Source organism: Jaculus jaculus, chromosome 4 (assembly GCF_020740685.1).
Source record: "Jaculus jaculus isolate mJacJac1 chromosome 4, mJacJac1.mat.Y.cur, whole genome shotgun sequence".
Taxonomy (NCBI): domain Eukaryota; kingdom Metazoa; phylum Chordata; class Mammalia; order Rodentia; family Dipodidae; genus Jaculus; species Jaculus jaculus.
In genome coordinates this window covers 136,840,561-136,864,834 of record NC_059105.1, presented here as the reverse complement: position 1 = coordinate 136,864,834, position 24,274 = coordinate 136,840,561, and the positions used below count along the sequence as shown (strand labels likewise).

Below are 24,274 nucleotides of genomic sequence, written 5' to 3'. Positions count from 1 at the left end.
TAATGAATTGAAAATGACTCCTTTCTAACTTGCTTATCTTCTGACTATTATACGTAGCCTTTAAATATGAGCAGCTAAGGGCTGTAGAGATGGCTTAATGGTTAAGGTTTTCACCTGCAAAGCCAAAGGATACAGGTTCAATTCTCCAGGACACACATAAGCCAGATGCACAAGGGGAGGTGCATGCATCTGGAATTCATCTGCAGTGGCTGGAGGCCCTGGTGTACCCATTCTCTCTCTCTCTCTCACTCTCTGCCTCTTTCTCTCAAATAAATAAAATATATTTTTTTAAATGAACAGCTAAAAAGCCCTAGTAAAAGCAAGTGTTTTCTAAGTTGGGAGATAAGGTTTCTGAAATCTGATTAGTAGAAAGTATATTCACTGATAGTCATCATTGTGGCAAAAATGAACCTTTTGCTATTTCCCCACCATTCCCATCAGATGTTAGCTATAAACTTGGAAATAGTTGGATGCACTTTGAAGGTGGCGATTGTTACTCTCAGTCCTTGTACACTGACTTATAGTTGGCATTTCTTTGTGAGTAACCCGTGCAGAGCACCTGCAATCCTCATCATTGCAGCCAGTCTCACCGGGTAGATGGAAACAGAGCTGAAAATTTGAGCTTAACAAAAAAATTAAAAATCTATTCGCATGAAATATCTTCTAGGATCAGAGAAGGAAAACCCAATAACTCTGGAAGGATCAAGAGTTAGCATTTGGGTCCGCAGCTCAAAGGTTGAATAAGAATTTCCTAAATGGAAATAAGGATAGGAAGGTGTTTCAGACTGAGAGAATGAAGGTCATGAGCAAAACCAAACATTACTAAGTGCATCTAAAAGTGGTGAGCATTTCCTTATAGTGAGTACAACTAGCAAGTTAGAGCTTACGAAATAGGGCAGCTGCAAATTAATTCAGACTTAAAAATGAAAATGATGGGATGGACACTTATAATTGGGAATAATGAGGTTTTATACCTCCACTTTATTATAACTCATATAAAATGTCTAGTTGCTCCAAATTAACAAAAATGAAGACAGCATGTTGTGGTTACGTCTTCTGAGGACTTTGAAATTCATTCTCTGAACAGGCTCCATCCTTCAAAGGAAAGTCATAAAAGAGCTCCTTTCAAGGCTGCTCCTCAGGGAATCATTAAGTAGAGAAAATGTCGGGTTTTTTGTTATTGTTGTTGTTGTTAGTGATTTAGTTCCTAGAAGAAAGACGTTTTACTTTTAGCAATGGAAGGTGATTGTTTCTTTATTTTTTGGGTATTTTATAATCATGAATAATCTGTAATGATTGAAGTTGATACAAGCTGAAATCAAAACAGTGCCAAACATAGTATATCCTAAATAATCAATACGCTTGCATCTAAAAAAAAGTGAGAATTAGTGATCATCTGGATCTTATTCATTAAGCTTTAGGTAAACATATACTTAAACTACACATAAAAATTTTAGTGGACTTTTTTTTGGAGGTAGGGTCTTGCTCTATCCCAGGCTGACCTTAAATTCACTCTGTAGTCTCATGGTGGCCTTGAACTCACAGTGACCTGCCTACCTCTGCCTTCCTAGAGCTGGGATGAAAGGTGTCAGTCGCTATGCCCAACTAGTCTGATGATATATTTTTGTTTTGCTGGTAATAAATTCTTTCAATATTTGAAAGGGCCTTATCTCTCCTTCACTTTTACAAAACTTTATTTACTTATGAGAGGTAAAAATGAGCAGGCCAGGACATCTAGCCGCTGCAAGCAAACTCCAGATGCATGTGCCATCTTGTGCATCTGACTTACATGGGTACTAGGGAATCAAACCTCCATCCTTAGGCTTTGCAGGTAAGCTCTTTAACTACTAAGACATCTTTCTAACCATCTCCTTCATTTTTTAACGTTTATTGTTATTATTATCAACATATTTCATATAGATACGTCATGAGTCAGTACCCTATTTTCCCTCGTCCCTGCCCTTATTCAGTTGGGGACGCTCCTCAGTGGGGTTGCAGTTTATTCCCTATGGGGTTGTGATTTATGCATCGTGGGAGCAGCAGTCAGTTATTTTGGAGGGAGAGAATGTCTCTGGGCATGATGTCTCAACCTGTGTCTCTTACTATCTTTCTGCCCCCTTTTTTGCAAAATTCCCTGAGCCGTGGTGGGTGACTTTTAAGTCTGTTTCAGTGATGAGCTCTTAGGAGCCTCTAGATCTCTGCTTTAATAGGTGTTGGGTATCCTCAGGGTCTGTCTCCTACACCCTGGCACTGACTATTGGCTTTAGAAGCAGCGCTCTTGTTCTCTTCCCATTCCTATGTGGTTTCAGGTGTGTCTTGGCTGAAGTGTGAGGGTAGTGTATCTCCTCCAGTCTTGCTACCTTCTGGAAAAAGAGAACAGATTCTCCAATGAAGAGTAAAATCAGCATAGTTTAAATGGGATAAATATTATTAATCTAGGAAGAATTTGATGTATGTAACCCCCTTTTCAGCCAAAGATTAGTGAAAGCTTGACGTTGGAGAGTATAATTTTTGTCTCCATAGGATTCTGATCTGATCCCCAATTTTAGATATGAGCTCCTTTACATTGAGCAGATCTCTTAGCCATTCAGAAAGCTATTGCTTACCCACCAAGGTTCTGTGCCACTATTGCACTGGTGTTTACGTCCTGCCAGGGCGTTTGCTTCTGAGTAGCCCTCTGGTTGCTCAGACCATTCTTGGCCACTTTCCCCCAGTAGCTCATGTAGCACTTTCCAGCACTAGACATGCTAACTGTCTGAGGACTGGCTTTCTTGTATCTCCAGCCAAATCTCTCCATGCTCTGTGTCAGCAGCATATGGTATCTTCAGCAATAGGAATTTTGCTTTTGCCTCTGGTTGGTAATCAACTGTTTTGACAGAAATCTGTCTTGATTTGGGGGCCTTGTAGGTCTCTCAGGTCAACAGCTCAACGTGGGTAGCAACATAGATCAGAGACGGAAATTTTTTTTATTTATTTTATTTTAAGCTGAGGCTTCATCCCACCCTCTCTAGGGCCCTACTTTTCAGGTGCTCCTCCCTCATTTCTTTTGAGGCTTGTATCTTTTAGGCTATCTCCAAAGATAAAGGTTGCTATGACATCAGCTCATTTTGGACTTAGTTTTGTGTTTGTTTCCTCCCTCCTCTTCTCCTCCCCCAAACCCTTCCATCCCTATTGTCTGGGCCTGTGTTGCCTATCAGGTATGTCAGCAATTTGGGAAGGTCCTGGTTCGGATTGTGTGAGCTCACTATGTATGATCTGTTCCAAGTCTATCCATTTTTCTACAAATTTCATTTTTTATTACTGATGAATAGAATTCCATTGTGTAAATGTACCACAACTTCATTATCCATTCATCCAATGATGGGCATCTGGTTTGATTCCAGTTCTTAGCTATAATGAAATGAGTAGCTGTAAACATGGTTGAGCAAATATCTCTGTAGTGATGCATGGAGCCTTTAGGACAAATGCCCAGTAAGGGAACAACTGGGTCTGCTGGTAGCTCTATGTTCATCCTTTTCAGGAAACTCCATATAGATTTCCACAGAGGTTATTCAAGTTTAAATACTCACCAACTGTGGATGAGCATTTCCTCCCACATCCTCACCTAGATTTGTCATTGTCAGATTTTTTAATGATTGCCATCCTTACTAGGGTAAGATGAAATCTCACAGTTGTTTTAAATTACATTTCCCTAATGGTTAGGGATATTATCCATTTGTAATTCTTCCTCTGAAAACTCTGTATTCAGTTCTTTGCCCTATTTTTGGAGTGGTATGCTTGATTTTTTTTTATTGTTTAGTTTTTTCAGTTATTTGTAGTTTATAGATATTAGGCTTCAGTCAGTGGTACAGCTGGCAAATATTTCCTCCAATTCAGTGGGTAATCTATTGACTCTGCTTATGGTATGTTTGTCTGTGGAAAAGCTTTTAAGCTTCATGAGATCCTACTGTTTGAGTGATTGTTTAATTTCCTGGGATACTGGAATTTTGTTCAGGAAGTCTTTCCCATTCCTATATCATGGAGAGTGCCTCCTATTTTTCTTCCAGCAGGAAAAGAGTTTCAGGTCTTATATTGAGGTCTTTAATCCATTTGGAATTGATATTTTGTATATGAAGAGATGAATGTGTTTAGTTTTGTTTTCTACATATGGTTATCCAGTTTATCCACCACCATTTGTTGAATATTCTGTCTTCTCTCCAGTCAACATTATTGGCACCTTTATTAAAGATTAAATAACTATTGTAACTTGACCTGGGGTCTGGGTCTTCAATTCTCTTCCATTGGTCTATGTTTCTCTTATTATGTCAGTACAGTGCTGTTTTCATTACTAAAGCACGTTTGTTGTTTTTTTTTTTGCTGAGGATGTGTTTGGATATCTGAGACCTGCTGACATTTCATATGAATTTTGAGATCATTTTCCTATGTCTGTAAATTATGCTGGTATTTTTATTAGTATTGCATTAAACCTGAATATTGCTTTTGGTAGAATTACCATTTTCACAGTATTAATTCTACCTATCCAGGAGTGTAGGAGGTCTTTCCATCTTTTCAAGTCCTCCTTGATTTCCCCTTTTGTTTTCTTTATCACATAATTCCTATTCACATGTTTCTTTCTTGTCTCTTATATAACAGTATAGGCCATAATATTCCAAAGGGAAGATATATGTATATTAGCATAATATATATATATATTATGCTAATTAAGGAACAAAGCACACCATTCACAACTATTGCAGAATTTTTTTTACTGTAGATCTCATACGGTCAATTGCATTCCAGCAAATGATATTCTTGACTTTTACCATGACTTTTGTATCCCTAGCTGACCTATAATTACTGTTCTCATATACTGTTTTCACATGAATATTGGTTGATATTTCCCTTACAATAACAAATAAAAAGGAAATTACTTCAGGGGGTCTTGCTCAATGATAGAGCATGTGCAAAGTATGAATTCCTGTGATTGAACACAGCACAAAATAAATAAATACATAAATAAAATAAAACTACTAACAATAAAGGTCTAGGAAGGCTTTTACAATTTCATCAGAAATGTAAGTCACTTATTTGCAAACCAGGAAATAGCTTTTGAAGAATGGAATTTTTTTATTAATTAGCTTTTTATTCAGCAAATGCAGTCAGTTTGGTACCATTATTAGGCTCACCCATGACCTGCCCCCTCCCCTTGGCCCCTCCTTGTTGAGGTATATGGGTCATGCATTGTGGAGTTAGTCCACAGTTATGGATGAGATAAATGTGTCTGTATATCATGACCAAACATGTGGCTCTAACATTCTTTCCGCCCCCTCTTCTGCAAAATTTCCCTGAGCCATGTTGGGTTCATTTTTGGTCTGCTTCAGTGATGAGGTGTTGGGGGCTTCTGGGGCTCTGGCTCTCTGATTTGGTAGGAGTTGATTTTTCTCTGTGTTGATCTCCTTCCCCCTTCTGCTGGTATCTGGTTCATCAGGAAAACAGCACCCTTGCTTGTTTCGCCAATTTTTCTTAGTTTCAGCTGGGGCCCTTTTGAGGTATGATGGGGTGATCTCTCTGTAGGATCTACATCTATCTGAAAAAGAGAAGCAGATTCTCCAATGGAGAGTAAGTTAGTACCAGGACAAATGAGATAACCCTTACTTTTTTTATAGAGAAGTTAATAGGTAGAGGCCCTCTTGTAGCCCATGATTGATGGTAGCTTGATATTGGAGAGTGGGCTTATATTTGGATATGGTTCTGACTTGTTTTCCAGCTCCAGCTATGGGCTCCGTACCACTGAGAGGATCATTTAGCCAAATCAAGAGCAGTTGGTTCCCCACCATGGCTGTGTGCCATTATTGCACTTATGTGAGCATCATAACAGGTCATTTGCTGCTAAGTAGGTTAGACCATGAGTTGCTTGGACAGATATTGGTCATTTTCCCCCAGTCGCCCATATAGCACCCTCTGGCACTGGACGCACTGACTGTCTGGGGACTGACTCTCTTCTAACTTCCAGCCATGCCATTCCATTTTACATGTCAGCCACATAAAGTGTCTTCAGCAGTAGGGTCTTACCACTAACCTTTGGTGGATCATCAAGTACTCTGACAGAAATCTGTCTTTCTTTTAGCAAACCTTGTAGGTCTCTCTGATCAAAAGCTCATTGTGGATGATAGGCACATACTGGCACTGGGAGTTAAAGGTCAGTGCCCACTAAGAAAAGGAGGAAAAAGATAACTAATATGCAAGAGTTAGAGAGAAGAGAGAGAGAAAGAGAGAGGAAGCAGGAGAGGGAGGGAAGGAAGATGTAGAAGATTAAGGTCAGTCTTCATCATACCCTCTCCAGTGTCTTGTAGTGCAGGTGTTCCCCCTAAGGGCCTGGTGAAGGTTCAGCCATTTGGTCTGCCCTTTAGGAAGTAGAATTTTATGGTACCATTGTCGTTTGGGTCTAGATTTGTGTTTCCCACCCCTCCATTTCCCTCCCCTCCCTTCCCACCCATCCTATTGTCTAGTCTACGATATGCTTGCTGGGTATGAAGGCATCTTGGGTAGATTCAGGTAAGGTGCTGTAGATGAGTGAGACTATGTGGTGATTTTGTTTCTGTGATTGGGTAAGTTTACTGAGAATGATCTGTTCCAAGGTCAACCATTTTTCCTCAAATTTCATTGTGTCATTTTTTTTCTTACTGCTGTATAGAATTCCATTGTGTAGATATACCACATCTTAGTTATCCATTCTTCTAGTGATGGACATCTGGGTTGATTCCAACTCTTAGCTATTATGAATTGAGCTGCTACAAACATGGTTGAGCAAATCTCTCTGGCCTGTGGTTTGAAGGTTTTAGGGTAGATGCCCAGTAAGGGAATAACTGGGTCTGTTGGTATCTCTATAGTCAGCTTTTTCAGGAGTCTCCATGTTGCTTTCCAAAGGGGTTGTACCATCCTACATTCCCACCAACAGTGGATGAGTGTTTCTACTTCTCCACAACCTCGCCAGCATTTATTTTCATTTGATTTTTTGATGTTTGCTATCCTTATTGGGGTAAGGTAGAATCTCATAGTTGTTTTAATTTGCATTTCTCTGATGATTAGGGATGATGAACATTTTCTTAAGTGTGTGTTTGCCATTTGTATTTCTTCCTCTGTGAACTGCCTGTTCAGTTCTTTGCCCCATTTTGTAAGTGGGGTGTTTGACTTCTTACTGTTTAGATTTTTGAGTTCTTTGTAGATTCTAGAGATTAAGCCTGTATCAGTTGGATAACAAGCAAATATTTTTTTCCTATTCCGTGGGTAATCTATTGGCTTTACTTATTGTATGTTTGTCTGTAAAGAAACTCTTCAGCTTCATGTGATATCATTGGTTGAGTGACTGTTTAAGATCATGAGCTACTGGGGTTTTGTTCAGGAAGTCTTTTTCCATTCCTATGTCATGGAAAGTACTTCCTATATTTTCTTCCAGTACTATTTGAGTTTCTGGTCTTATATTGAGGTCTTTGATCCATTTGGACTTGAGTGTAGTTGTAGCAGACAGCTTCATGTTCACTGAGATGAACTTTCAGACCAGACACAGTTATGGAGGAAGGGATATTTATTGAAGCTTATAGATCCAGGGGAAGTTCCATAATGGCAGAAGAAATTGGAGTGCTTTCACAGGACCAAGCAGAGAGAGAGAGAGAAGTACAAGTATAAAGGTCAAAAACCACAGCACACTTCAGGAACTCCAGCTAGGCACCCTTTGAATATCTTTAGACTGAAATCTGAAACCCACCACCACACCTAAATATCCACCCAGTGACATTGCCTCCAGCCAAGTGGCTAAAGATGCAAACTACAAACAAATAAACAACTGAATATATTGGGGGCCATCTCTTCTATTCAAACCACCACAGTAATGCATGGTGAAATGTGTGGATCAAGTTTCAGTTTCCTGAATATGGTAATCCAGTTTGTCTAGCACCATTTGTTGAAGATGCTGTCTTTTTTCCAGCCTATATTGTTAGGGCCTTTGTCGAGTATCAAATAGCCATAGTTGCTTGACCCAAAGTCCGGGTCCTCAAGTGTATTCCATTGGTCTATACTCCTGTTTTTATGCCAGTACCATGCTGTTTTTATTACTATGGCTTTGGAATATAGCTTTAGATCAGGTATGGCAATGCCTCCAGATGTATTTCTTTTGTTGAGGATATGTTTGGACATGCGCTCCTGAGGAAATCAGAGATTCCCTGTTATTGCCAGAACTCACTGAACATGTGGTGGCCAGAGCAGTAAGAGGGCAAGTGGGCAGAGCAGTCTAATCTTCTGCAGGAAGGGATCAGCTGCATGGTGACTCTCTGGGCACAGTGGCTACTTGTGGGGAGGGGTGGGCTACCCGCTGGGGAGGGGATCAGTGGTTCCCTTTTATCCCCCCTCCGTGCCCTCCCACTGACAATCTATTAGTGATTTCTCTCCCCTAAAAGACCCAGTAAACCCCTAATGTTTTGCCTTTCTTTCCCTGGGATTTGCAGTGCGGCTAGGTGGTCGCCATCTTGGGTGGAAATCCCAAGAATGGAATTTTTTTCCCTCTTTTTAAATTAGATATGGACATATTTAGTATGTAAACAGTCTGTGTTGATACCATCCTTTCCCTCTTCCTTTCCCCTTTTCTGAAGAGGACTTCCTCCTTGGGGATGCAGGTCAACCCCATGGGGATTGTGGGTCATGCACTATGGGGGCAGCAGTCAGTTATGGGGGAAGAGGCAATGTCTCTAAGCATAATGTTTCAACTTGTGGCTCTAACAATCTTTCTGCCTCCTGTTGCTCAAAATTCTCTGAGCCAAGTTGGGTGCATTTTAAGTCTACTTCAGTGATGTGCTCTTAGGAGCCTCTGGATCTCTGCATTGGTAGGTGTTGAGTATCCTCAGTGTCTGTTTCCATCACCCTTGTGCTGATTATCAAGTTCACTAAGAAAGCAGCACTCTTGCTCATCTCCCATATTCCTCTGCAGTTTCCACTGGGGCCAGGGTGAAGTGTGCTGAAATTATCTCCCCAGGTTTCGCTCCCATCTGAAAAAGAGAAGCAGAATTCCATGCCCACCTGTGTACCCTCCTGCACAGCAAGAACGGGAAATTGTCTTTTTATCCTGATGTGTGTGTGCATGAACCACAGATATGCACAACTTAGGTTTAAAATATATTTTTTAATATTTTCTTCAGCACATTCCTAAATCCTTAGGTGTGACAAAATCAAAAATCAAGCCCCAGTGGGTAAAATAGGTTTTGAATTTCTATGGCATAAATACTTTTCCAATTGCTACTAATCTTCCCTGCCTGGGCTACAGAATAAGTTCCAGGTCAACTTTAGGTAAGACTAGTGAGACCTGGCTTCAAAACAAAAACAACAAATGCAGTTGTCAAATGTGAAAATTGAATTGTTAAAGAGCTGATTCTATTTACCTCCTAACTTTTTTATTCTTCATCTTCCTCTGACTCTGCTGCAGGCTTGTCTAATGGATTGTTAATTCCTGAGGGAGGGGTCAAGACTCGTTAGTTACTGGTAAAAAGAACATGTGTATTCTAAAGTACACAAAGCCATATTTTCCGTGTCTAAAGCAGAACATGTACAAAAATTCACATTTCCTTCATTAGTTAGACATGGAAGGGAAATCTGACTCAGTTGATTATACAAAGAGGCTACGATATTTTTAATTTAGGGATAAGGCTTTCTGATTATGCCAGATTTTCTACTTTGAATCCAAAATATTTACAAATACAATTTTCAGATTCTTAAGTAAGTGGTCATACTGTGGATTACGTGTATTTCCCTTATTCAGATTCATACAAGAAGAGAAGTGGCTTCTGAATGCTAACTGAACTGGAAATAGATTTAAATTTTCTGATAAATTGCAACCTAAATGGCAGCATGCTCTGGCCTCTGACAGCATTCATGTGGTAACAGAAATGCGTAGTGTGTTAACTGACAGAGGCCGCATTATTATTTCATCAGTAATTAGTACATAAAGGAGGCTCCAGGATAAAAGCCTGAAGGTTCCATTTGTCACTTTCCCCTTAGTTAGCACACTGCTCTGAACTCTAATGTGGTGAGAAAGCATCATGGAAAAGCTATCCTCAGGATGTGGGAGATATCTGAGACCCAGGCCTGGCCTTGCTGTGTGTCAACAAACAGGCATGAGGGGAGGGTGCTAATGCCTCTCTCTCTCTCTCTCTCTCTCTCCCTCTCTCTCTCTCTCTCTCTCTCCCTCTCCCTCTCCCTCCTTTGCCGTCATCTCTCCCCTTTATCTCTTTCTGATGAAACATTGACATTTTAGAGTTTTTAAGCTTCTAATTACAATTTTAAAATATTTACTTATTTGAAAGCAGGGAGGGAGGGCCAGGGAAAGAGAGAGAGTGAAAATAGATGTGCCATGGCCTCTTGCCACTACACATGATTTCCAGACTTCTGAGCCACTTTGTGCATCTAGCTTTATATGGGTACTGCGGAATCAAACCTGGGACATCAGGTTGTATAAACAACCCCCTTTAACAACTGAACTATCTCCCAACCTCTATTTAAATTTTTATAAGTTAAATCCTATAGGACATTAATGTCCAAGTATTTAGTTTTCCTTTATAAAATCAACATTTTGTAAATTCTTTTCTTATTTTCCATAATCCATGCCCATATATCAAGGACATTTCCTACTTACTATGATTTGCACATTAAGAATCATGGAATCTGTAAACATGAATGTAAATAACAAAGTGGACTATGTGGATTTATCATCAGCCTTGCCTAACCCCCTCTTTGGTTCTAAAATGGAAAAGCCAAAGCCAAGCCATTTTTACAATGTGGTTAAAGACTTGACTTGCCAAATGCACCATACAAAGCTTTTATTTCGGGTTTTCATTCATTTAAATCTTTAGTCATGGAAGAGGGTTATCTTGTGCACGGATTAAAATCAAATAGCCCCAGTCATTACTTGAGTGTCTGGAAAGCATTTGACATTTTATATCCCTATAATATTAGAAACCCATGGGTATGAGTGTTGCATTCTACCATCAAAAAAAGTAAGTTTAAAAAGATTAAAATGGAATCCTGGAACTTCAACAAGTAGTTATTTATCCTCTAAAATATTTCTATGAGGCAAACAAAAGAAATAAATGTCAAGAACACTACACATGTACCATACTATCTTGTTATGGAATGTTTTTAGGAGTTTACTGGATCTACTGAAATGATTAGTAGTAATATATGATGAATAGTTAATTCGTCATTACATTTTGCTCTCTTAAATTAAAATCTTGGCACTAAGTAATGCTTAGGCAGGTCACATCATTACTCCAATTTCAGAACATCTGTATCCCCTAGTTAACTAAAGGGCAACTGTACGGTCATCTTTCCATTTTCTAGTAGCTTCACTCTCCTCATCTTATGGTCTTCAACCAGACTAAATCTCTGGTCTCATGCTGGTCTCATCCTTTTAACTTGATCCAGTTCCTCTAAGTGGCCTTACTGTGCAAATTTTCTGCATCCATACTAATGCATGAATTCTACAAAATTAAAAGTGCCACTTGACAAACATCTGGCAAAAATTAAGATAATTACTAACAGTAAGAGTAGCTAAAACATACCACCTCACCAGTGCCATTCTAAAGTATTTTCAAGCATTAGCTCACTAGCTATGCACACCACCTCCAGGAAGTAGATACTGTTATCAACCCAAATTTACAGGTAAGAATGGTAAAGTCTGATGTGTTCAAGCAACTTTAAGAGCTGTACATCTAAGAAACTTCAAATCCTAAGGTCAAGCATAGTCATTCTGAGTTTGAGTACATTTTTATTCTGTTCAGAAAGTCTTTATTTTGGGGGGAAAAAGGGTTTATTTTTGCTTACAGACTTGAGGTCTAGCTCCATAAATGGCAGGGGGAAATGACAGCATGAGCAGAGGGTGGACATCACCTCCTGGCCAACATCAGATGGACAACTGCAGCAGGAGAGTATGCCAGAAAGTTTTTGTCTATACTTATATCTTGAACTATATTCCCTGTTTTCCTCTATTATTTTCAGCATTTCATGTTTTAGATTAAGGTCTTTGATCCATTTTGAATTGATATTTGTACAAAAGAAGAGATGTGGATCAAATTGCATTCTTGGCAGATGGATATTCAGTTTTGCCAGCGTCATTTGTTGAATGGGTTGTCCTTTTCCCCAATGTAAGTTTTTGATGTTATTCTTGATAATTAAGGAATGCACATTTTCTTATCCCCACCAGCAACACATAGGATTCTGATGGCTCATTTTCCACGTTTTTATTTTTAACTGTCCAAGTGAATGTAAATTGAAGCTCCACTGCATCCACTGTATTCTTTCCCTAAGAGCTGTCCTTTTTCTAATTCCTTTTTTTATTTTTCACTTTTTGGTTTTTCAAGGTAGAGTCTCACTCTAGCCCAGGTTGACCTGGAACTCACTAGGTAGTATTAGGCTGGCCTCAGACTCATGGTGATCTTCCTGCCTCTGTCTCCTATGTGCTGAGATTAAAGGCATGAGCCACCATGCCCCACTTGAATTCCTTTAATTAGTATATACTCATTATATAAAATACATATCTGTCACTGACTTTGACCATATTCACCCTCATTACCTCTGTTATTTCCATCCTACTAGTTTCCTTTATCTTCCCAAATTGCCCCCTTCTACTTTCATGGGTTTTTGTTTGTTTGTTTGTTTGTTTTTGTTTTTTTAGGTAGAGTCTCACTCTAGCACAGGCTGACATGGAATTCACTATATAGTTTCAGGGTGGCCTTGAAATCATGGCAATCCTCCTACCTCTCCCTCTCAAGTTCTGGGATTAAAGGCGTGTGCCACCATGTGTGTGTAGCAAAGGCCTATTTTTATCACCTTCTTCCACTGGAAAAGGGAAAAATACTTACCAAAGAAGGTAGAGAACAAGACATGGGGAGTTTTCAGAAAAAGTAAGACATAGATAACTTTTATGGGAACAGAGGAGGCAGGGGGCACAAGGTCTATCTGATGAAAACCCAGAAAAGTAATGGCAAAACCTGAAAGATGGGAGCTTCTTTTTCCCTGCTTTCTGCTTGACCCTCTGGGAGACAACCTGCAGCATGACCACAAACCAGGGTCAGACACACGTAAGCCAAAGACAACGGCAACATGGTGTGAGGCGGCAAGGAAGGCTGTCATGGCAGTTCCCAAGTTGCAGGTTCTTGTGTCTGGGTATTCCTTTATGATCACAGTAGCCTCTGTGAAAGTGGTTGCTGAGTTGTAAAAGAGAGGTAACCTGGGTCACTGTGCAATGACTTCAGAGCAGATACTGTAGAGAAGACAGGCTAAGCCAGGGTTCAGAAGACGGAAGTGCCTGAAACAGTGTCTAGAAGGTGAGGCTCAAGTCTTCTGAGCTGTTTAGATGTCAGCACTGTCTTTGCTGTCACTGCCAACTAGGTTCTCCTGCTGACAAGCCTCTTCAGAGCCAGGAGCTAGGCTGCCCTGGGTCTCCTGGTTGTCTGTAGAGCCCAGAAACACATACTTATCCTTCTTCAGCACCCGCTGCACCTCAGCTCATCTGCACACGGGAGAGATCCCACTTCATGGCACCTTCCCCATCTGCATCGTGTCTGAGTTCTGCCTCATGGACCTGGAAGCTGAGGGTGTTAGAACAAACGTGTAAGGCTTCTTGGTTGCTCTTCTTGACATGCAGGGACTTGTACCTGGCTCAAATGGTCAGTCATTTCTGGGCCAAGCTGTGGTGCTAGTATGAACACTTCTTAGCAAGTGAGGTGATGTGTCTATGGGGGTGCCTAAGGAACCTCCTCCATTTTGGCCAGGACAGAGCCCACAATTTCCCTTCCTCATCCTCAGTGATGTAGGGGAGCTGGGGCCAGGAGAGGCCATGGTAGAAATAGTCCTTCATCGGGTAGTTCTTTGGGAGGCCATTCTGCATGCTCATGTGAACACTGCAGATGTTCATGTTGGTGGTGGGTAGGAGGCCTGTGAGACTGCAGAGAACCAGAGAGGATGCCCTGGAGCACAAGCAACACCAATGCCATTTGGTTTAAAACAGCTGGGCTGGACTTCCGGTTAAGATGGCATAGTAGGTACCATGCCAAAGCAGCCTGATTGACCATCTGGTGCTGCTGGACAGTCTTCTTAAATTCTTCTGATTCGATTTTAATTTCATACATGGCCCCACAGCCTCCCGAAATGTCCGTGACTTTGATAGCTGTTGCTCTAGGAAACTTCTCCTTGAGAACCTGGGTCACTCTGAGCTCCCCTTCGTCCCACGGCTCCTGTGGAGCAGAGGCACTGCCACCACCGGGCACCAAGTCGCCATGCCCAGCCAAGGTGGCCCACCGCCCGAGGTCGCCTCACCACCATAGGCTGAGAACATATTTTTTAAATGTAATAATAATTACTGTCGTAGTTTGTGTATATGTCCCCTGCTGACTCAGGTGTTAGCATTTATCTGTTAACCTGGATCTCCAGCCACATGGCTAGAGGAGGTATCACTATAGGTGGATCCTGGAGTGTAGCCCTAAGGCGTCACTGAGGGCAGAGCTGAATTCCAGCCCAAAGGTGTAAAAGAGAAGTTTTGAGCTCCGGGGTCCCTGCTTGTTGCTTTCTTGGCATTTTCTGGCTGCTGCTGGTTTCTCTTTCTGCTTGGATTTATGAATGGGAGCCAGCTTCTTCTGCCATTGATAGAGCTTTCCCTGCATTTTTGAACTTGAAATAAATCTATTCCTAAAAAAATTTTTAAAATAACTGGTTTGGATAAGCAGTCCCAGAAACATAGAAACTGTCTATTTCAATTAGATCTGAATCTGCAGGTTGTCTTCATACAAGATGAATCAGCCTTATAAAATCTGAAACAAAAAGGTAAGAAGATGAAAGTTGTTTGTTTGTTTAAGAAAAAATGTTTATGAAGCAGTGATCTATAGTACAGAAAGCTGAGGGGCAAAATACACAGAAGAATGCTACACAGTTTAATTGCAATGTGGAGAGCATGCCTCCAAAGACACTCATTATGATTGTGAAAATGAACATCAGCTGGGTGTTGTGGCCTATGCCAGAAGGAAATTGCTCAAGAAGCAAAGGCAGTGGATCAAGAAGATACACATTGGGCTGGGGAGATTTCTCAGTTGTTAAAGGTACTTGATTGCAAAATCTGTCAACCTGGGTTTGGTTCCTCAGTTCCCATGTAAATCTAGCTGCAGAAAGTGGCACATTATGTCTGGAGTTCTTTGGCAGTGTCATGAGGCCTTGGTTGTGTCCATTCTCCACCCCCCTTTCTTATTCTCTTTCTCTCTACCACTGTCTTGCCTTGAAAATAAGCAAAATAAAAAAGAAGATGTATATCATATCATGAGAATTTATAAGTGATGAGCTGTGACAGTGATGCCATGTCAAAGATGCAGTCTCTAGAGAAGACAGCAGGCCAAAGTTTATCCTTTACTGTTGGGCTAGCTTGCCCTTTCTGCTTTCAAGTAGAGAGGCAAGAGTTATTAATAATCAACAAATATAAGAAGTTAAAGTTAAAATATTAGCATGCACTTAGATTCTTTGAATGCATGAGGAAATGCTTTTTGATATTCATTTTCTAGAGCTCACAAACACTTTCATGTAATTATTGATAAACAATATCAGTAATACCTTGATCAGCAGAATGAAGTGACTGGACACTATTGTTTGTTGTAGAATCATTATGCAAACATGATCAGAAGTGTGGTAGCCAACTGCTAGTGGGAACAGGAACTCATTTAGCCACTTTAGAAATTAGTATAGATATTCCTCAAAAAGCTAAAAGTAGATCTGCCATATGACCCAGGTATTCTATTCCTGGATATTTACACAAAAGTCAAAATATCACAGAAATAAATGTACTTTTCCAAAAAGTTAGGCTATGGAACAAACCTAGGTCCATCAGCAGAGGAATGGATGAAGTCAATGTGGTTTATATACACAGCAGGATTTTTTTCAGCCATAAGGAATTTATGTCATTTGCAAAAAATGAATGCAACTGGAGATCATTATATTAAACAAGTTAAGACAGCCTCAGTAAGACAATATCATATGTTTTCTCTCTTATTCATTAGATGCTTAAATCACATGTGCACAAATGTAAATAGAAGCAAAACTGACTGGGACATAAAGGGGACAGATGGGAAGGGGGAAGAGGAGGGCCTCAGGTAGGGGGATGGAATAGGATAAGCTCGAACACATTTATATACTTGCAAGAAAAGTCATTATGTAACCCAGTAAAACATGCAAAAATTAAAAGAATAAGAAATGAAATGAGGGCTGGAAAGATGGCTTAGCAGTTAAGCGCTTGCCTATGAAGCCTAAGGACCCCGGTTCAAGGCTCAACTCACCAGGACCCATGTTAGCCAGATGCACAAGGCGGTGCATGCATCTGTAGTTCGTTTGCAGTGGCTGGAAGCCCTGGCGTGCCCATTCTTTCTCTGTCTCTCTCCTCTCTCTCTCTCTCTCTCTCTGCTTGCAAATAAATAAATTTAAAAAAAGAAATAAAATGAATAGCCAGAAGTTGGCTAGTCTTTACAACACTGGAGACTGAAAGGTGTGTATGCTGTCACTTGAGTCACAGTGAATGCCAGCCATATGAACTTAGAATCTAAGAAGTCTCTAGAAGTTCCTTACTTGTATTAAAAGTATATTTGACTCACTCAACACACATCATCAATCATTTACTGACTTAGGTACTTACAACACATTAGAAAGCATATCAGAATAAAATAAAAGCCTGTCTTCTATCAACTTATATTCTAGTGGACTAGTGGGAAATTTCATGAAGGTTTTCACTCTTATGATTGAAATGCCACCTGTGTGTGTGTGTGTATAATTTAAATCATAGAAAACAGAATTTCCTAACTGTAGGCAATAATTATGTAGACATTAAAATTCCAACTGAAGGCAATTGATAAGTAATGAACATTCAGTCTCTGCAATACCATCATAAGCAAATGTGTAAAACTTAAGTAGTATGTATTTTCTATTGCCTACTTATTTTTTCTATTTATTTCTCAAACTTCTACTTCCTTCTGAGAGTGGGATTGTCCATATGGACAAGATTAAGTTGATAACTTGTTATGCTCTTATGATCCTCAATATTTTACTTCACTTGGAAGTATTAATAGCTCTATCAGCCAGTTCAAAGAAGCAAAACCTACAGAAGATAAATATTAAAATCTTGGGTTGCACAGTTGTGGGCACGAGGTAAGTCTGAAATCTGTACACCAGGCCATGGAAGAGTGGGCTGGGACTCTTCAGCATGAACCAGAACAACTATGAACAAGCATGAACTCTTCCTCCAAAAGATCCTCAACCATGTTTATGAGTCTTTGAACTAACTGAGCCAGTCCCATTCAGATTATTTAGGTTAATCTTCCCTAACTAAAGACAATTGATTATAGTCTTTAATCAGAGCTATAAAATATTTTCACTGGAACCCTTCAATTAGTGTTTGGTTATATAACCAGAGATCATAGCCTCACCAAATTGACACATCAAAAGAAGTGTCACAGAAGGTTGTATGAAACGTTTATCTGGCCTTGTGTATTGTTCCTTCATGTATATCCAAATTATATAGGCATTTTCCTTAGAGTAAAACTTGAATTTTTCAATTAACAGATCCAAAACTTACATCTTTCAGACTATAGATAATCCAAATCTCCCCATCACTGGAAAATATTTTCTAATCACATACTTATTTTAATTTTTACTCACTTGTGTTTTCTTTTTTCTTTTCATTTTGCAATGCTGGAGGTAGACTCCAGAGCCTTGTACATTCTAGGAATACATTCCACACACTGAGCTACATCTTCAGCCCATTATGAGTCTGTGACATTGATTCTTGATTATGGAATAACCTCCTTCTGAGAAGGCTTTGGGAATAATTTCATCAAAATAAGCAAGAGCAAAATGTCTTGGTGGATGTTCACTCAGAATATTTCCAAAAATCTTGATAGATGGACATTTCTAAAATCCTAGGTCCAGCAACAGAGGCATGAATAAAAAATATGTAGTTTTTATACCCCATGGAATTTTGTTGAACTATGAAGAAGTTATGCCAGTAACTGCAAAATACTTCACAAGTAAAGAATGTTGAGAAACCTCAGCTAATTATGGATAATACTACAAGTGCTCCTGATTGCTACATGCACACACAGTGTTATAGCTACAACTACTATGGCAGAGTCAGTTCTCCTGAGCAAGACATGCTAACTTTAATAAAGAGATTAATCTTCAAGGTTATGGGGAAGATAAATATTTACAGAACATATTCTATGTGATCGGAACTATTATAGACACTCAAGATATATTGATAGGGGAAAAAGAGATATGATGAAGGGTAGATTTTTGAGGGGGAAAGTGAAGGAGGGGAGGGAATTATCATGATTTATTCTCTAACATTATGGAAGCTGACAATAAAAATTTTAAAAAGGAAGAAATGGAACCCTCAAAAGAGAATCCTTCTCATGTAGCTTAATTCTAGTAATGTGGGAGGCACTAAGATAAAGACTAGAAAGACAAATAAAAGTTTAAAGCAAGTCACAGTGTGATGAGGATGATGCAAAAACATAATCAGGGTAAGAGAGGAAGTAAGAGCCCATGAGACAGCATCTGTTGTAATTTTAAATGAGGCTTCCAGATTTTCAAGGGTAATGTTTGAGCAAAAACTGGGAGAATTCAAGAAATGAGAGAGAGACTCAACATGGTGGTGGCAAAATGGTCTGTATGCTTTGCTATGTGAAAGGTTAGAGCAGTAAGTGCCTTGAGTTGAAGAGTTCAAGACTAGCCTGGGCAACATAAGCAGATCCTGTCTCAAAGAAAAAGAAAAACTTTATGCAGCTATGTGGGAAATGAATATCTGCAATGTGTTGGGGAAACAGTAAAGCCACTGTGGTAGAACAGGTGCAGCAGGGATGGAGGAGTAGGAAAGGATATAAAGTCACACTAGGGACACGGTCATGAATGCATTTGTAGTCCCTGTGAGAGGCACGCTTTTCATTCAGACACAAGAGAAGATTCATCAGTAGTTTACAGAAGAAGAAAACTGGAATATAATGGGATTTGTGAAGGTGCTATATTGAAAGACTGCTGTGGGGAAGTAAATGTGGAAAATACAAACACTTATTGCTGCTTCAGCAATGCACAAAAGTGATGAGAGATAGGATGCACCCTGAAGAGTGTGGAGGTGGTTACATTATAGTGAAGGTGGCAGTTAATTTTATGCCATATAATTGTAAAGTCACCTGATAGTAGATATCATGTACCTCTACCACAAATATACCACAAATGCATGAAAACACACATACACACACACACACATATGCATACACACACACACACACACACACACACACACACTTCTGATGTATTTTCTTCTGAGAAAACTATAGGTACTTTTACCTCAAGTTGCCCCTGTGCCTTTTGCTGTCTGCCACATTGTACAGGAACTAAGTGTCCTGCAGAGAGTCTTGTTGAATTTGCTGAAGTACTTGTACCACATCTCACCAATACTTGCTTCTTTAGTAATTTATACTATGTATTACTGATGTCCTTTTGCTCCTTGTTTTCTCTTTCCTAGCCCTAGGCCAATATAAATGCCTATAAGACTGCTTCTACAACTTAGCCAGTAATGTCATTTCCAGGTTAAAAGCCTTAGTAATCTGTGAGTCTATGAAATCTGTTCCTTCACTGTTCCTGATCGATTTGAAATCAGGGGAGGAATAATGAGTAAACATGACATGAAACTCCTGTGCTTTGCTTCACAGAGAAGGTCTATGAATATGAGGTCCAGAGGTGGCTTCTATGTTGACAAAGGAAAAAGTAGTAAGTGCTATAAGAATGTGGTGAGTGGCTGGAGAGATGGCTTAGCAGTTAAGCACTTGCCCGTGAAGCCTAAGGACTCTGGTTCGAGGCTCAATTCCCCAGGACCCATGTAAGCCAGATGCACAATGTGGCACATACATCTGGAGTTCATTTGCAGTGGCTGGAAGCCCTCGCATACCCATTCTCTCTCTCTCTCTCTCTCTCTCTCTCTCTCTCTCTCTCTCTCTCTCTCTTTCCTGTCTGTTGGTCACTCTCAAATAAATAAAAAAATTAAAACAACCAAAAAACAAAAAAAGAATGTGGTGAAACTAGACACTTGTGTTGATGAGAATGAACAATTATCTAATAGCTATGAGCAACAGAAAGACTGTTCGTCAAAAAACTAAAACCCAGAGCTGGAGGGATGGCTTAACGGTTAAGGTACTTGCCTACAAAACCCAGTTTGATTCCCCAGAACCATATGCACAAGGTAGCCCATGCATCTGGAATTTGTTTGCAGTGGCAAGAGGCCCTGGCATACCCATTCTCCCTCTCTCTCTCTCTCTCTCTCTCTCTCTCTCTCTCTCTCTCTCTCTGTCTCTCTCTCTCTCTCTCCCTCTTTCCCTCATAAATAAATAAATATTTTAGAAAAAAACTGAAACCAAGCTGGGCGTGGAGGCAAACACCTTTAATCCCAGCACTTAGGAGGCAGAGGTAGTACCACTGTGAGTTCAAGGCCAGCCTGGAACTATGGTGTAAGTTCCAGGTAAGCCTGGACTAGAGTAAGACCCTTCCTTGAAAAAAACCAAAAAAGATAATAAAACCAAAAACCCAGAATTACTATATGAAACTGAAACTCTACCTTTAGGTATATGCACAAAAGAATTGGAAGAAAGGTTTTGAAGAGATATATGTACACCCTTATGCATAGTGTCATTATTCAACATAACTAACTCATTAAAAATACCAAAACCTTCATTGGCAGTTGCATGAAGAAGGATCATGTTGGACATACAGTCAATGGTATTACTTAGCTTTGAAAAGGAAGAACAGTCTAACATTCTGAAACACAGAGGAGCCTTAATAAAAGTATGCTAAATTAAATAAGCTAGTCACAATAAATTATCTGTTATTCCACTTATACAAAGTAAAGTCAAAATCATAAAGACAGAAAGAATGTTGGTTTTCAGAGCCTTGGGGAGAAAGAAATGGGATATTCATTGTTAAATGGCTATAGAATTTCAGCTTCACAAGGCGAAGAGTGTTCATTGGATGAATGCTGATGCTAGTTACATATTATGAATATATTTAACATGATTGAGTGGATGCTTAAAGATATATTGATAAACTTTATGTATTGCAGGTGTGTATTTTACCATGGTAAAAATAGTATTTAAATTAAGGCTTAAGAAACAAATAACTGACATAAATTTCTTTAAAATGCTTGAAATAACCTAGAGTAGCATGTATCATGTATATTCATTCCAGGAGTTGACAGCATATTCAGTTTCTTACCAGTGACTCATGATGACATTGCCTACAGTACAATAACCAGTTTCTTTCTTTCTTTCTTTCTTTAGAATTTCATGCCTGCTTTTATGATTATTTCTGATAATATCCATGTAAGCAAACTACAAATAAGCTTTTCAGTAAATTGATGTCTCAGAGACACTAAAGCTATTCTCAGATAATCCCATTGTGAGTTAATATTTTATTAAAGATATCTGTAAAACCTTAGTATGTTATTTCTGTGATCCTTGAGAGTTATCATTGATAGAGGATTTGCTTGATTTGTTTTACATTATAGTGCCCCTCCCCAGTGAAAGACAAATATGTACTTTTCTTTCATTTAATCACATTCCATGAGATAGTGCTATTAGAAATGAGTGTATCATGTGAACATAAGAAGATTAAAGCAAAAATATCAGTGGCAAATGCCACTTTTATATACATTATCTACAACAGGTTCTCCTAATTTTTGATGTAATTCTACATCATTTCCATCACATATTCTGTTCCTTGTTCTACTTTTTCCTTAGTCTTCAGTTCTTGGCAATATTTTATATGCCATTTCTGGCCTGGATGAGGTATGTCTTCACTGGGATCCTTTGTGGAATCTCAACCTCTAGCAAGCATTCAAAAAGCTCCTTCCTTGTCTTATGATTAAAGGAACAGGAAAGAGCTCTGGTCCCCATTGCCTACTAAGAAAATTTCACTGGCAAATCTAAAGACATGGCTCTTCTCTTCCTTATTCAAAGAAACAGTGTAATAAATGAATTCAAAGAGGAAAACAAATATTCAAATACTTTATTTTTTACCCATTAACATGTTTTCCACAGTAATGTCATATCTAATGTGGTTCCCAGAAGCCAAGTCTTCCATTTTGGAGTTGTGGGGAGGCTAGAGTAGATGAATCATGAACAGGACCGTGCCAAGTCCAGGGATGAGAGGATGTTACTAGAGCTGGCTTACTGGCCTAATGCTAGTGCACAAACAGATGAATGCTAATGTTCACATTTATTTGCAAAGAGTACTTTCAGGTACTTTAAGATGTCCACAAAATCATGGTAAGAAATGGAAATACATGAATAACTAATTTTTCTTAATGGTTATATTTTCAGCAGCTCATATTATTTCTTTCAATGATTTTCCTTTCCTCACAGAAATCATTGTCTATGTGTGGAAATTACTTTCACAAAGGCATATGCAGTAAACTTCTCACACAAGTGTGCAGGCCAGTGTTGATTTTGGGTTTCTTCTGGTGCTCTTCTTCTTTTGATTAAAAGTAATTGATCATGTGTTTAAAGAAAACTTTGCTAATGATGCTATTGAGGTTGTATACTCATATCAAAAAAACAGAAATTTAACTTGTTTTATCAAATCAATAGAATTCTGTTCCCCACAATATTTTGCCATTGTGGAAGACATGCAGCAGTTAGGGTCATAGGGTGGGCTCTTTCCTGCATTCATGCTGGCTTGTGGACTTGGCAGATAGCCTTGAGAACAAATACAGCAACCCAACCATCTTTCTGCCATTTGTGAAATCTGCATAATTAAAGAGCAATTATACATGGTATTGTTTTCTAGCAGGATACTCAGCTGGCTTCTCCTTATTATGGTTTCATGCCACTTTCTCATCTTGATTACCAAACATACTTCCAGTTTTATCATTTTAATGAGGAGGCTTAAAGCAAAGCATGTCTATGTGTATTATACATAATTAGTAAACTTAGAGAATGGACCTCACAAACAAAATAGACTTAATGTTTTTGCCATCAATTCCTTGGGTGTGTACAATAACATGATGTGTTGCCTATGAGGAGTGGGTATATGTTTGTATGTATGAACGTATGCCCAGTAAATGGCTTTTAATTAAAAAGACAAAGCTTGAGCTGGGCATGGTGGCACGCACCTTTAATCCCAGCACTCAGGAGGCAGAGGTAGGTGGATCGCTGTGAGCTTGAGGCCACTCTGAGACTACATAGTGAGTTCCAGGTCAGCCTGGACGAGATTGAGAACCTGCCTCGAAAAACCAAACAACAACAAAAAAGACAAAACTTATAAATAGATAGCTTACTATTGGCAAGTTTTCTTAACTTCCTTCTATTTGAAGAATGCATTATATTATGATCCTTCCAGAATTTCTCACAGATCATCCTGTCAATCTGTGTGATCACAGAATTGTCGCATGAGATTTCATAACATAACAGTTTATCTAAATGACTAGTTGCATGACATATTAGTATAGTCAATCATGTGAAAATCAGCTAAGAGGCTAGCATGTCAACTTTAACATTTATAAGCTTATATTTCACTACATTGACAATTAGAGTGCAGGAGAAGTTCTTTTTACAAGCTGTTCTTGACAATGTTTCTGGAACGGTGATGGTACAATGCTACCTCAGCTAACTAACACCAGCTGCTGAACAGTTCCATGTGAAGACTGTCAGATGATAGCAAAATTGAAGAGGTAATAATCTTTGGGAAAACTAGAAATCCTTTATTTGAAAGGAAGATTTAAAAAAAAAAACACCTTAAAGTTGGTAATGATAATTAAATGAACTTATTGAAAAGCATGTTTAGTGTCTGGTTTTGATATTATAATCTACAAATACTTATTTTTAAAAGAAATATGCAAAATAATGTTGGAAGTATAAAAACTTGAGTAATCCTTTATAATGATATACTATATAGTAATGTTAAGTAATTTTAAATTCTTCAAACTCTTCAGTAAATAAAAATGGATTTAATCTGAATTTAGCTGAAAATTGAATGGTTTGTATCACATATATCTAGATTCTGCACTCAAAAAATATCTTTAAGGCTTAGCCACTCCATTTCTATTGATATCTGTGACAAACTATGTGTATGTTAGCGTGTGTGTGTGTGTGTGTGTGTGCGTGTGTGTGTGTTCAAACATTATAGAGTAGCTGACATAGGTATAGCCTTTATATCTGCTTGTAACTGGAAAAAGTTTCTA

At 39.0% G+C, this 24,274-nt stretch overlaps 1 protein-coding gene and 1 pseudogene across 6 annotated transcripts in view; one reads left to right on the top strand and one right to left on the bottom strand.

Moving 5' to 3' along the window:
- The window catches only part of Robo1 (roundabout guidance receptor 1), a 1,243,546-nt gene that overhangs the window by 636,585 nt on the left and 582,687 nt on the right, over positions 1–24,274 (top strand). The window lies entirely within an intron of this gene.
- LOC123460093 lies at positions 13,372–13,936 on the bottom strand (annotated as a pseudogene).